The sequence below is a fragment of the Melanotaenia boesemani genome, chromosome 13 (genome assembly GCF_017639745.1).
Source record: "Melanotaenia boesemani isolate fMelBoe1 chromosome 13, fMelBoe1.pri, whole genome shotgun sequence".
Taxonomy (NCBI): Eukaryota; Metazoa; Chordata; class Actinopteri; order Atheriniformes; family Melanotaeniidae; genus Melanotaenia; species Melanotaenia boesemani.
Genome location: NC_055694.1, coordinates 35,596,503 through 35,610,885, shown reverse-complemented (window position 1 = coordinate 35,610,885; position 14,383 = coordinate 35,596,503).

Here is a 14,383-nt window from a genome sequence, read left to right as displayed (position 1 = left end):
GATGGTACGAAGATGTTACTCTGTGTGAGGCTTTCTCCCTCTCTCCCGCTCTCTCTCTCTCTCTCTCTCTCTATCATAGACACAAACCACAAACTAATAGGTAAGTTACTTAGCTGGAAGACAGTGACGTATGGTGAAGTTTATGGTTGGTGATTTACAATTGTACTGAAAAGAGCATCTTATTTAAATATTTATTCAACAGCATGCAACTGGTAATGCTTCACATCCTATCAGCATTCCTCTTTCAATTACACTCACACACCCACTGTTACTAACTCTTCAGTGAGAAAAGTAACTACTGGCGTCCTAAAAGTCGCTAGAAATCGCTAACGGACATCATCAAGAACTTTAAGAAAAAAACACTGTGATAAAGTGCAATTTAAAAAATTAACAGTGTTAATTAACATGTTAACGGGCCTAGCTCTAATATATATATATATATATATATATATATATATATACACTGTGTATATGTGAATGAATGGCACTGAAAGGTGTTTATGAGGTTGCTCACCTCGCAATAGACCACATCTTCTATGGAAAGAGCTGGAATGCTCAGGAAACTGTAACCTGGATCTTTTAAAAAGCTGGAGCCGGACCACCTTGAGCAAGGCTGACAAAAATGATTTCACCGATAGTTCTGCACATATTTATGTAAATTAAGATTTTTTTTAAATACGTATTCTACTTTAAACACTTCAGTCTGCAGTCTTGTGCACTAAACTGTAACCAACCTGAAAATTTAATTGTTTGATAAAGAGTACCTGGGGTTTTTACCTTGGCTCCCAGGTCCTGGAATCATATCCAAGGCACAAAACCAGTACCCAGTCTAAAATGATCTGCAGCTGAATTTTCATAGATGAAAACTGGCAATGATCAACTTACCAGTAAAAAAAACGTCTGTATCAGTGCCCGCCGCGCCAATGAACACTTTTAAAGCGCTGGAAGGAGATGCTTTGTTTCCTTTGCCAGTGGAGGTAGCTCTGTCCAGGAGGCCTTCCCTGTCCACCTGTCCACACAGTTTTCATTCTGTTGAGGTGTCAACCTGCTGCCCATGGCAGCATAATGCATCCTATATATGGGTCTTCTGGTTGGGTGGACGCTGGCACGTCTGGTCGCAGCTACCCACCGGTAAAAGTTTTTAAGTGTTTTTTAAAGTGTTTTCTCTTTATTCCTCCATTCTTTTCGGACTTTAATCTTGTGATTTTTTAAGCGTGGTCGATGGTGTGATCGATTTTAACACCGGTTATTTAAGTTTGCTGTTGGCGCGATTGCACTTCATTACCTGCCCTATCACCTCGGCGTCTACTGGTCCACCTGGCTACCTTAGCAGAAATGTGGGCCAGCAAGCTGTATGTCTGCCTTCTGCTCACCTGGTCGCTCCTGTCGTCCTGCCTTCATCCAGTGGCTGGACTACACCGCTACCGAGCAGCTGAGTTACTCTGGTTCCACCGACATCAGCCTACTCTCCTACCACCGGCCGAGCTTCACTTCCACCCGGACATCGCTTTCCTTCCCCGCCGGAGATACATCCACCGTGGGTCTCGCCGCACTGTCCATAACAGGAGCTCCCCCACAGAAATTAAATCCATCTGGTCCACCTCTCGTCGTCCTCCTAGAAACACCGGCAGGGCTGCTAATGACGGGGTGTTAGCATGCTTAGCAAGATCGGCTAACCCCCCGGTCAAGCTCAACATCCGTTCTCTCACGAACAAGGGTCATCTCAGCCAGGATCTCCTCACAGACCGTAAGCTTGACTTTCTTTGCTTGACAGAAACTTGGCAGTCATCAAACGACTTCTCTCAGCTAAATGAATCTACACCACCGGGGTTTGTTTACATCTGTCATCCTCGTAGTTGTGGGCGTGGCGGTGGTCTCGCGGTACTTCACCGCGAGAACTGGAAAGTCATGCCAGTCTCGGTACCCACTTTCAGCTGTACTGTTTTTACTCTCCCTGGACCGACCCCCACCACCGTCGCCACAATATATCGCCCCCCAAAGCCGCATAAGGACTTTCTGGATAATTTCACCACGCTACTCACTCAGCTTTCCACTCTCTCCCCAAACATAATGCTCCTGGGGGATTTCAACATTCATGTTGACAATATCAATCTTCCCCTCACTCGGGATTTCCTCTCATGCCTGGACAGTTTTGGACTACAACAACACATCCACTTCCCAACACACACAAAAGGACACACTCTGGACTTACTCATCTACGCTGGCATCTCCCCCTCCAACCTCTCATCCACTGTTGTCCTTGAAACCGATCATTTACTGCTCACTTTTGAAGCTGCCCTCACTCTCACTTCTGTAAAATCCCCTCGCCTCATTTCATTTAGGAATGTAAAGGACATTAATATTGACATACTCTGTTCAAAAGTTGACAGCATCTCTCTCCCGGACAATCTTCACGACCCCAACGCACTACTTGAGCATTACAACAATAGCCTGATCACCATTTTAAACTCTCTTGCCTCCCTCAAAACCCGGACAGTCTCCTTCGCATCCTCTGCCCCCTGGTACACTCCTGAACTCCGGTCTTTAAAAGCCAAAGGACGTCAACTGGAACGGCTGTATAAGAAAACTGGACTTACCATTCACAAAGAACTGTACATCACTCACATAACTCTCTATAAGGACTCCATTTCAAAAAGCAAATCTGTTTATTACTCTGGACTCATCTCATTGAATGAAGGAAATTCTAAAACCCTTTTCTCTCTACTGCACAACATTTTTCAACCCCCCCACTCTCTGCCGCCCCATCTCTACTCCACTGACACTTGCAATTCTCTGTTGTTATTCTTCACCCAGAAAATCTCCAACATCCACCAACACCTCTGCTCTGACTCTATATCTCCTCACACACCTGACCCCGTCATGCAGACTGTACCTTTTTCTCATTTTCAGCTCCCTGATTACCGGCCTCATCCAAAAATCAAAGCCCTCTACATGCCACCTTAATCCCATGCCCACACTCCTTGTCAAATCCTCACTCCCCTCTCTGCTTCCCCTCATAACTGCCATTATTCACTCCTCACTTTCTACTGGTGTTGTTCCATCTTCCTTCAAAACTGCTTCAATCACCCCCATTCTGAAAAAATCTGGGTCAGATCCCAATGACTTCAATAACCTCCGTCCTGTCTCCAATCTGCCCTTTCTGTCTAAGATCCTGGAAAAAACAGTCGCTTCTCAACTTCATTCCCATTCATCCAACAATAATCTCTATGAGCCTTTTCAATCTGGTTCTCGCCCCCGTCACAGTACTGAAACAGCCCTTATTAAAATTACCATTGACCTTCTCCTTGCAGCTGACTCTGGTTTTCTCTCCATTCTCATCCTCCTTGACTTAAGTGCTGCTTTCGACACCATATCCCATTCCATCCTCCTCAGCAGACTCTCCTCACTTGGTGTCACCTCTACTCCCCCTCTCTGGCTCCAGTCTTATCTCAATGGTCGCTCTCAGTTCATCAAACTCAAATCTTTCACTTCCGATCCCTCCCCAGTCTCCACAGGTGTGCCCCAAGGTTCTGTCCTGGGGCCTCTTCTATTCATCACCTATCTCCTCCCCCTTGGCCTCATCTTCCGTAAATTCAACATTTGTTTCCACTGTTACGCCGATGACACCCAGCTCTACCTGTCCTGTAAACCAAATTCCACTCTCCCACCTACCTCCCTCTCTGCCTGTCTCCTGGAAATAAAATCCTGGTTCACCACCAACTTCCTAAAACTGAACAGTAATAAAACTGAAATTCTCCTCATTGGCACCAAATCCACCCTTTCCAAAGTTAATAGTTTCTCCCTCACCATCAACAGCGCCTCAGTTTCCCCCTCCCCTCAGGTCAAGAGTCTGGGTGTCATCCTCTACAGCACTTTATCATTCACCTCACACATCAATAACATCACCCGCTCAGCCTATTTCCATCTGCACAATATCAACCGTCTTCGCCCCTCCCTCACCCCCCACACCACCTCTATCCTGGTGCACAGCCTTGTCACCTCCCGCCTGGATTACTGTAACTCTCTCCTCTTTGGCCTCCCACAAAAATCCCTTCAGAAACTCCAAATGGTTCAGAACTCTGCTGCCCGCATCATCACCCGAACTCCTTCCTTTCATCACATCACTCCCATCCTGCAACAACTCCACTGGCTTCCCATCAAGTACAGGATAGAATACAAGATCCTCCTCCATACATACAAATCCATATATAAACTCTCACCCCCTTACCTCTCAGATCTTCTCCACATAGTCACCCCTTCCAGATGTCTTCGCTCCTCCTCTTCTATCCATCTCTCTGTCCCTCCTGCCCGTCTCAGCACCATGGGGAGCAGAGCTTTCAGTCGCTCTGCTCCCCAGCTCTGGAACGCACTTCCTACTGACCTCCGCAATACCGACTCTCTCCTCACCTTCATCTCCAAACTCAAAACTCATCTTTTCAGAACAGCATACTCTCTGTAACATTATTTTCAATCACATCCTTGCCACTCTGCCCTTTATGTTTAGGTTTTTAGATTGTGTTGTATATGTGTGCCTTTCCTGTACTTTTAATGTTTTATTATTTGTTTGTACAGCGTCCTTGGGTGCCCTGAAAGGCGCTTTAAATAAAATGTATTATTATTATTATTATTATTATTATTATTATTATTATTATTATTATTATTATTATCCTCCATGCTTAAAGGGAAAAGAGCTTAGTTATATAATCTGAAACTAAGCGGAACTTATTGAAACACACACAATGAAAAACCTCTGAAAATAATTGGAGGTGATAAAGTTCCATTTTAGTAGCAGAGGACTTTTACAATTTTCTATTAGAAACTGCATTTAGTCTAAAACAAACCTTTCAGTTGGGCCTGCTAGAGCTTCATACCTGGGGAAGGACTATATTCATTTGCTGCAGGCCCAGCATTTTCAGAACTCTAAATACAATTATGCTCAATAAGTGAAGACTTGATGTACATCACTCCATGTCCTCTCTCCACAGAGATCAGCATGAACTGTGATCTCATTATCTGGATATTCTGTCGTGCAAATTGGACAAACCTTGACTGAAGTTCGTTTTAATTCCTCCACTGAGCTTAGTGTACCTCGCCCATTCAGATCACTGCAAAAATACAAAGAAGTTCATCTCAATTTCTTTTTCTTTCTATAATTTCCATCATACACCAAATAAAACTGTTAGTTCTCACCTTGTCAGCAGTCTCATCAGAATACCTCCTTCCTGTTTGTCTTAATCTGTACAGCCAGCATTTGCAGAGGCATCACTTCATTGCCATGGTAACAGATCTTCTTTGTCATCTTTGAGAAGTGCTGAGAGTCTGGAGGAGACATGTCTACTATCTGCTGAAGTGGTTCTATGAAAGCCTGCTGGCACGGCTTTCAGAACTTTAACAGAATATCCTTCCACTTCTGGATGAATCATTGTCAGCATCCACCTTAGCAACTTAAATCTGATTAATCTGTGATGCTCACACACAGTAATCAGTGTAGTATAAGCTTCGATATACAACAAAAACATGCTAACATTTTTAAGTGGGATGTATTGACACAGCTACCAGTAATTCAAAAGAAAAACACAAACTCTTGAACTGCTTGAACAAACCTGTTGCTTTATGTAAAAGCCATCCTCCACGAAGATTTACCATTTTTGGATCTCAGTGGTCCTGAGATCTTAGTTCACAATAATTAACTGTACAGTAAGGACATTGGTTAATAAGGGTGTCTTCCAATCACCACCTTCAAACTAAGCTACCCAGCTGGACTGGTAACACACCTCTGGATGGTCACCGTCATCAGGAAGGACGCTGTTTGCCGTCCCAAGCCAGCCTGAAGGATTTCAAGCTCCTCAGCTGGCACTGGAGGATGGGGCGATCCTGGGAAAGCTCTGCTCTTATTTTACTGATCAATGTCACTTCTAAATGAACATTACATGACTTGTCAGTACATTTCTGGTCTTACCCTGGCCCAACGCTGATGAACTTGGTGAAGCATTTGAAGCCATGATGGTTAGTAACAAAAATACTAGGTCACCACGATCAGTCAAACGGGGACAGAATAACATTCGTTACAGCAGATAAAATTAACTAGATTAGCTAGATGTTATCACTCTGCTAACAATTCAGCTAGAGGTCCTCGCTCTGCTAACAAAATAGCTAGAGATCCTCACTTTTCTAATGTGTTACCTAGAGGTCCTCGCTCTGCTAACAAGTTAGCTAGATGATATCAGTCTGCTAACAAGTTAGCTAGATATCCTTGCTCTGCTAACAAGTTCGCTAGAGCTCCTCGCTCTGCTAACAAGTTAGCTAGATGATATCAGTCTGCTAACAAGTTCGCTAGAGGTCCTAGCTCTTCTAAAAATTTGCTAGGGGACCTCGCTCTGCTGACGAGATAGCTAAAGGTCCTCGCTCTGCTAACAAGATAGCTAGATGTCCTTGCTCTGCTAACGAGATAGCTTGATGTCCTTGCTCTTCTAACAAGCCAGCTAGAAGTCCTTGCTCCGCTAACAAGTAAAGTAGTGGTCATCACACTGCTAACAGGTTAGCCAGAGCTCCTTGCTCTGCTAACAAATTAGCTAGAGGTCATTGCTCTGCTAACAAATTAGCTAGAGGTCCTCGCTCTGCTAAAAAATTTGCTAGAAGTCTTCGCTCTGCTAACAGATTACCTAGAGGTTATTGATATACTAACGAGCTAGCTAGAAGCTTCACTTTGCTAACGAGATAGCTAGAGGTCCTCGTTCTACTAAGAAGTTAGCTAGAGGTCCTCACTCTACTAACAAGTTAGCTAGAAGTCCTCACTCTGCTAACAAGTGTGGTAGTGGTCCTCGCTCTGCTAACAAGTTAGCTAGATGTTATCGCTTTGCTAACAAGTTAGCTAGATGTCCTCACTCTGCTAACAAGTTATCTAGAGGTTATTGTTCTGCTAACAAGTTAGCTAGAGGTCCTTGCTCTGCTAACAAGTTAGCTAGATGTTATTGCTTTGCTAACAATTTAGCTCGAGGTCCTCGCTCTTCAAACAAGTTAGCTAGTGGCCCTCGCTCTGCTAACAATTTAGCTAAAGGTCCTCGCTCTGCTAACTAGTTAGCTAGAGGTTATCACTCTGCTAACAAGTTAGCTAGATGTCCTCGCTCTGCTAACAAGAAAGCTAAAGATTCTGAACTCTGCTAACAAGTTAGCTAGAAGTCCTGGCTCTGCTAACAGTTAGCTAGAGGTTATTACTCTGGTAACAAGTTAGCTAGTGGTCCCCATTGTGCTAACAAGTAAGCTAAAGACTTTCACACTGCTAACAAGTTAGCTAGAAGTCCTACCTCTGCTAACAGGTTAGCTAGATGCTATTGTTCTGCTAACAAGATAGCTACAGGTCCTCGCTCTGCTAGCGAGATAGCTAAATGTTATCGCTCTGCTAACAGTTTAGCTAAAGATCCTCGCTCTGTTACAAGTAAGCTAACGATAGCTAGGTGTCCTTGCTCTGCTAAAAAGCTAGCTAGAAGTCCTCATTCTGCTAACAAGTAAGGTAGTGGTCCTCGCTCTGGTAACAAGTAAGCCAGAGGTTCTCATTCTGCTAACAAGTTAGCTAGAGGTCCTGGCTCTGCTAACAAGCTTCCTAGAGGTCCTCGCTTTGCTAACAAGTAAGGAAGGGGTCCTCGCTCTGCTAATGAGATAGCTAGAGGTCAGTGACATGCGGTGAAGTTTATGGTTGGTGAGGCACTGATTTATAATTGTAAGAACTGAAAAGAGCATCTTATGTCAATACTCATTCAACAGCATGCACCTGTAATGCTTCACATCCTATCAGCATTCCTCTTTACACTCACACACCCACTGCTACTAACTCTTCAGTGAGAAAAGTAGCTACTGGCCGTCCTAAAAGTCGCTAGAAATCGCTAAATGACATCATCTAATGTGTATAATAGCCTGGTACATGGAGGCTGCTGTGGAGAGGAATGTCATGGGAAAGGCAAAAATGGATGAAAAGACAAGCTAGAAATTTTTAAAAAGGCAAAACTAATAAAAATAAAACAAATTCTTTGGTTAATATTTTCTTTTACTCTAGTACTCTGTTTTCTAATTAGGAGTCTGCAACATTTCACAACACTTGTTTTCCTCCACACTCACATTCATTAATAGACATTAATATATGACGGTAAGCCAGCCGAGATCATCCTGCAGCAGCTTTTAACGTTTCATTTCCAGCCTGGTCATGAAACAGGTGATCATCTCCTGCTCTGAATGCAGCTGCTGCTGCTGCCAGAAGCCTCTTCTGGTTGCTTTTGGACAGGAGAGGCCTGCACAGCAGCCCCCCCTCCTCACTGAGAAGAATAAACTACTTTCATATACGTCAGTTTACAAAAGTCTCCAATACTAAAAAAGTTGCTAGATTTGTCGCTAGTCGCTTCAAAAAAACAAACAAAAAAAAGGTCGCTAAGTTGGAAACACACACACACACACACTGTGTTGGTGTGTGAGTGCGCCCCCTCGAGGTGAGGCAGAGTACTGTTTGCCTCACCTGCTGACTTTTCCCTGCACTTTATTGTACAATAAATGGGAATATTTCTCTCACAAATACATTAAATACATTACACAGACTGTAGAGAATCATGGTGTATAACACATAAAGTTCATATTGGCGATATGCTGAGGAACAGAAAACGCACGTGTCATGCAACCCTTTACACCCTTCAGGTGGCTGCTTGTTCTCCATTTCTGGAAACGAGGGGGCTCAGTGCCGACAGAGCAGTCCATGCACCAGATTAAATATTATCAATGAACAGAAAAAATAAAATGAAATTAACACAGAAAAAAAAGCTGGACCATGACTGCCTTTTCATCTATTTTAATGCAAATGTTCGAAGGAAACATGCGTCATTTTAACAAACTGATAAACTGAAATGAGTAACAGTATAAATGAGACTTTTTCTGTAGTTTGACGTCCATTTGCTGGGTTCAATGCTCCCGCAAACAAGTTTCTGTCACTGACAAAAATGCAAAATCCTTCCAAGCCTTAGCATGATTGCTTCCATACAGTATGTAGCTTCAAAATTTGATTTAAGAGTTTTTCTTTAAGCCATTAAGGCTGGAAGGGTGAGGCGTGGAGCCGGCGGAGACACTGGAGGGGTGAGACGTGGTGCCGGCGGAGACACTGGAAACGTGGAGCCGGTGGAGACACTGGAGGGGTGAGACGTGGAGCCGGCGGAGACACTGGAAACGTGGAGCCGGTGGAGACGCTGGAGGGGTGAGGCGTGGAACCGACGGAGACACTGGAGACGTGGAGCCGGTGGAGACACTGGAGGGGTGAGGCGTGGAGCCGGTGGAGACACTGGAGGGGTGAGGCGTGGAGCCGGCGGAGACACTGGAGGGGTGAGACGTGGAGCCGGCGGAGACACTGGAGGGGTGAGGCGTGGAGCCGGTGGAGACACTGGAGGGGTGAGGCGTGGAGCCAGTGGAGACACTGGAGACGTGGAGCCAGTGGAGACACTGGAGGGGTGAGGCATGGAGCCGGCGGAGACACTGGAGGGGTGAGGCGTGGAGCCGGTGGAGACACTGGAGGCGTGGAGCCGGTGGAGGCAGGAGGCCGACCACTGCACGTAACAAAAGTTTTAATGCCAAAAACTCAGGAACAATAGAAGGCTACAGCAAACAGTAAACTCACAAGGAGAAACTGAAAACAATGGACTTAAATACACAGAGAGATAAAAATACACATACATTTACACTTAAACACACAGACTAGACACAGGTGACGTGCATGACTAATCCAACCAGGTGCACTAATGAGCAGAAACAAGAACACTAAAACAGTAACGACTTAAAAATACCAAAAACACACAAACTAGAAACATAAGACCCAAATATGAGAAGTAACAAGATCACAGCCCGATTCATGACATTGGCTCTGATAGGAAAGCCTCCAGATGGAAAACATGAATGTGGAAGAGCAGAAACAGGAAAACATGGTCATACAGAGCTATCCTTATATCATAGCCTTCACAAACGGAGAATGTTTAGAGAGCTGGGAGCAACCGGGACAACAGTTTCTAGTTTTACTGTGCTGATATCAACATATACGAGCTGATGTAAAAGTGTGAAACATTTTTAACATTGTTTACTGGGTGTTGACGTAACAGTAGCCGGGTTCCCCCAAAATCGCAGGCAAAGCCCCAGAGACGTAACGTGCAACTCTCTATGGCAGACGCATTTCTGGTCTCATCCTCCTCGAATGGCCTTGAGTTTGTCCTCTTTTATCCACTATGTTATGAAAAAATACACCTCTCAAAATTAGGATGTAATACAGTCATGTGGTACTTAAAGCACTTAAAATCAGATTGATAAAACCCCTTAAATGAACCACAACCCATGGGGTATTTTACGATGTCATTATTTGTTTAGCTAAAGATTAAACTATAATGCTGAAGCAGTGTCCATCCATCCATCCATTCTCTTCCGCTTATCCGGAGTCGGGTCGCGGGGGCAGCTGCCTAAGCAGGGAAACGATGTAGCCGAGAGATGTAGTCTGTCCAGCGTGTCCTGGGTCTGCCCCGGGGCCTCCTTCGGGTGGGACGTGCCCGGAACACCTCACCAGGGAGGCGTCCAGGAGGCATCCTAACCAGATGCCCGAGCCACCTCATCTGGCTCCTCTCGATGTGGAGGAGAAGCGGCTCTACTCTGAGCCCCTCCCGGATCACCGAGCTTCTCACCCTATCTCTAAGGGAGAGCCCGGCCACCCTGCGGAGGAAACTCATTTCGGCCGCTTGTATTCGAGATCTCGTTCTTTCGGTCATTACCCACAGCTCATGACCATAGGTGAGGGTAGGAACGTAGATCGACCGGTAAATCGAGAGCCTTGCCTTTTGGCTCAGCTCTCTCTTCACCACGACAGACCGATGCAGAGCCCGCATCACTGCGGACGCCGCACCGATCCGCCTGTCGATCTCTCGCTCCATCCTTCCCTCACTCGTGAACAAGACCCCGAGATATGTAAACTCCTCCACTTGGGGCAGGACCCCATCGCAGACCCGGAGAGAGCACTCCACCCTTTTCCGGCTGAGGACCATGGTCTCGGATTTGGAGGTGCTGATTCTCATCCCAGCCGCTTCACACTCGACTGCGAATCGCTCCAGTGCGAGCTGAAGATCACGTCCCGATGAAGCCAACAGAACCACGTCATCCGCAAAGAGCAGAGACCCAATCCTGAGGCCACCGAACCGGATCCCCTCCACACCTCGGCTGCGCCTAGAAATTCTGTCCATAAAAGTTATGAACAGAATCAGTGACAAAGGACAGCCTTGGCGGAGTCCAACCCGCACTGGAAACGATTCTGATTTACTGCCGGCAATGCGGACCAAGCTCTGACACCGGTCGTACAGGGACCGGACAGCTCTTACAAGCGAGTCCGGCACTCCATACTCCCGGAGTACCCCCCACAGTAGTCCCCGGGGAACACGGTCAAATGCCTTCTCCAAATCCACAAAACACATGTAGATTGGTTGGGCAAACTCCCATGCCCCCTCAAAGACCCCAAAGAGGGTGTAGAGCTGGTCCACTGTTCCACGACCGGGACGAAAACCACACTGCTCCTCCTCAATTCGAGGTTCGACTATCTGACGGACCCTCCTCTGCAGCACCCCTGAATAGACCTTACCGGGGAGGCTGAGGAGTGTGATCCCCCTGTAGTTGGAGCACACCCTCCGGTCCCCCTTTTTGAAGAGGGGGACCACCACCCCAGTCTGCCAGTCCAGGGGGACTGTCCCCGATGTCCACGCGATGCCGCAGAGGCGTGTCAACCAAGACAGCCCTACGGCATCCAGAGCCTTAAGGAACTCTGGGCGGACCTCATCCACCCCCGGGGCCTTGCCACCAAGGAGATTTTTAACCACCTCAGCGACCTCAGCCCCAGAGATAGGCGAGCCAGCACCAGCTACCCCAGACTCTGCTTCCTCATCAGAAGACGTGTTGGTGGGATTGAGGAGGTCTTCGAAGTATTCCCTCCACCGCCTCACAACGTCTCGAGTCGAGGTCAGCAGCCCCCCATCCCCACTGTACACAGTGTTGACGGAGCACTGCTTTCCCCTCCTGAGCCGCCGGATGGTGGACCAGAATCTCCTCGAAGCCGTCCGGAAGTCATTCTCCATGGCCTCTCCAAACTCCTCCCACGCCCGAGCTTTTGCCTTAGCGACCGCCGAAGCCGCGCCCCGCTTAGCCCGCCGATACCCATCAGCTGCCTCTGGAGTCCCACAGGCCAAAAAGGCCCGATAGGACTCCTTCTTCAGCTTGACGGCATCCCTTACTGCCGGTGTCCACCAACGAGTTCGGGGGTTACCGCCACGACAGGCACCGACGACCTTACGGCCACTGCTGCGGCTGGCCGACTCGACAATAGAGGCACGGAACACAGCCCATTCAGACTCAATGTCCCCTGCCTCACCCGGGACTTGGTTGAAGCTCTGCCGGAGATGGGAGTTGAAACTCTTTCTGACAGGGGACTCTGCCAGACGTTCCCAGCAGACCCTCACAACACGCTTGGGCCTGCCAGGCCTGACTGGCATCCTCCCCCACCATCTGAGCCAACTCACCACCAGGTGGTGATCAGTTGACAGCTCCGCCCCTCTCTTCACCCGAGTGTCCAGGACATGCGGCCGCAAGTCCGACGACACGACTACAAAGTCGATCATCGAACTGCGGCCTAGAGTGTCCTGGTGCCAAGTGCACATGTGGACACTCTTATGTCTGAACAAGGTGTTCGTTATGGACAATCCATGACGAGCACAGAAGTCCAACAACAAAACACCACTCGGATTCAGATCAGGGGGGCCGTTCCTCCCAATCACGCCCCTCCAGGTCTCGCTGTCATTGCCCACGTGAGCATTGAAGTCCCCCAGCAGAACGAGGGAGTCCCCAGAAGGAGTGCTCTCCAACACCCCCCCAAGGACTCCAAAAAGGGTGGGTACTCTGAACTGCTATTTGGTGCATAGGCACAAACAACAGTCAGGACCCGTCCCCCCACCCGAAGGCAGAGGGAGGCTACCCTTTCGTCCACCGGGGTAAACCCCAACGTACAGGCGCCAAGTTGGGGGGCAATGAGCAGGCCTACACCTGCTCGGCACCTCTCACCGGGAGCAACTCCAGAATGGAAGAGGGTCCAGCCCCTCTCGAGGGCAGTTGTTCCAGAGCCCAAGCTATGCGTCGAGGTGAGTCCAACTATATCTAGCCGGAACCGCTCAACCTCGCGCACCAGCTCAGGCTCCTTACCCGAGGTGACATTCCACGTCCCTAGAGCTAGCTTTTGCAGCCGAGGATCAGACCGCCAGGGTCCCCGCCCCTGGCAGCTGCCCAACTCACAATGCACCCGACCCCTATGGCCCCTCCCATAGGTGGTGAGCCCACGAGAAGAGAGGCCCATGTCTCCCTTTCGGGCTGAGCCCGACCGGGCCCCATGGGCAAAGGCCCGGCCACCAGGCGCTCGCCTCCGTGCCCCACCTCCAGGCCTGGCTCCAGAGGGGGGCCCCGGTGACCCACGCCCGGGCAAGGGAAACCTTGGTCCTTGTTTTTTCATCGTCATAAGGGTTCTGTGAGCCACACTTCGTCTGGTCCCTCCCCTGCTGCTGAAGCAGTGTGTGAAAGACAAAGGCCACCTATGCTGCTTTAATAGGAATAAAGGGGGAAAGTAGCAGCCAGGTGCTGCTTCTCAAATCGTTTTATGAACTGATCACCACTTCTGCAGGTGGAGATCCCATTAGGTTCATCCCAATGCCAAACTGTGAAATATTCAGAAAAACCCAAGAGCTGCAACCCAGACTCCTGCGACCTGTTAGCTTGTTACAGTTTATGACAGTAAAATTGGAAAGTGTCTGAACAAGTATGACTTGTTTTAATGTGCTGCTGGAGGAGGTTTTTTCTCTCTAAAAAGAACATGGCAGCCAGCCCTTCTGGAATCATGTGCTTTGGAAGCGGAGTGGAGGTGTTTGTTCAGCAGCATGTTTGCTGAAAGTTAAACATGTCAGCAGTAACACCAAAGTGGTGGAAAACTGATGCTAAAACTGGGCTGAAATGGGCTTCTACAAGATATTGATCCCAAACACAGCAGCAAATCTACAACAGAATGACTACAAAAAAAAAGTCAAGCTGTTGCCCTGGTCCCTTCAAGGTCCAGACCTCAGCCTGATTCAGCTGGTGCGATGGGATCTTAGGAGAGCTGAGCAGCAGCAGTTATGTGCAAACTTAAGTGAAGTGAAACAACTCTGTAAAGAAGAGTGGACCTAAATTCCTCCACAATGCGTCTTACTGATCACATCATCTAGAAAATAATCACATAAGTTTGTGTTGCTGAAGGCGGTTCTCCAAGATGTGGATGTATGGGGTGAACTTCATGTCAACACATTTTTTAACAGGT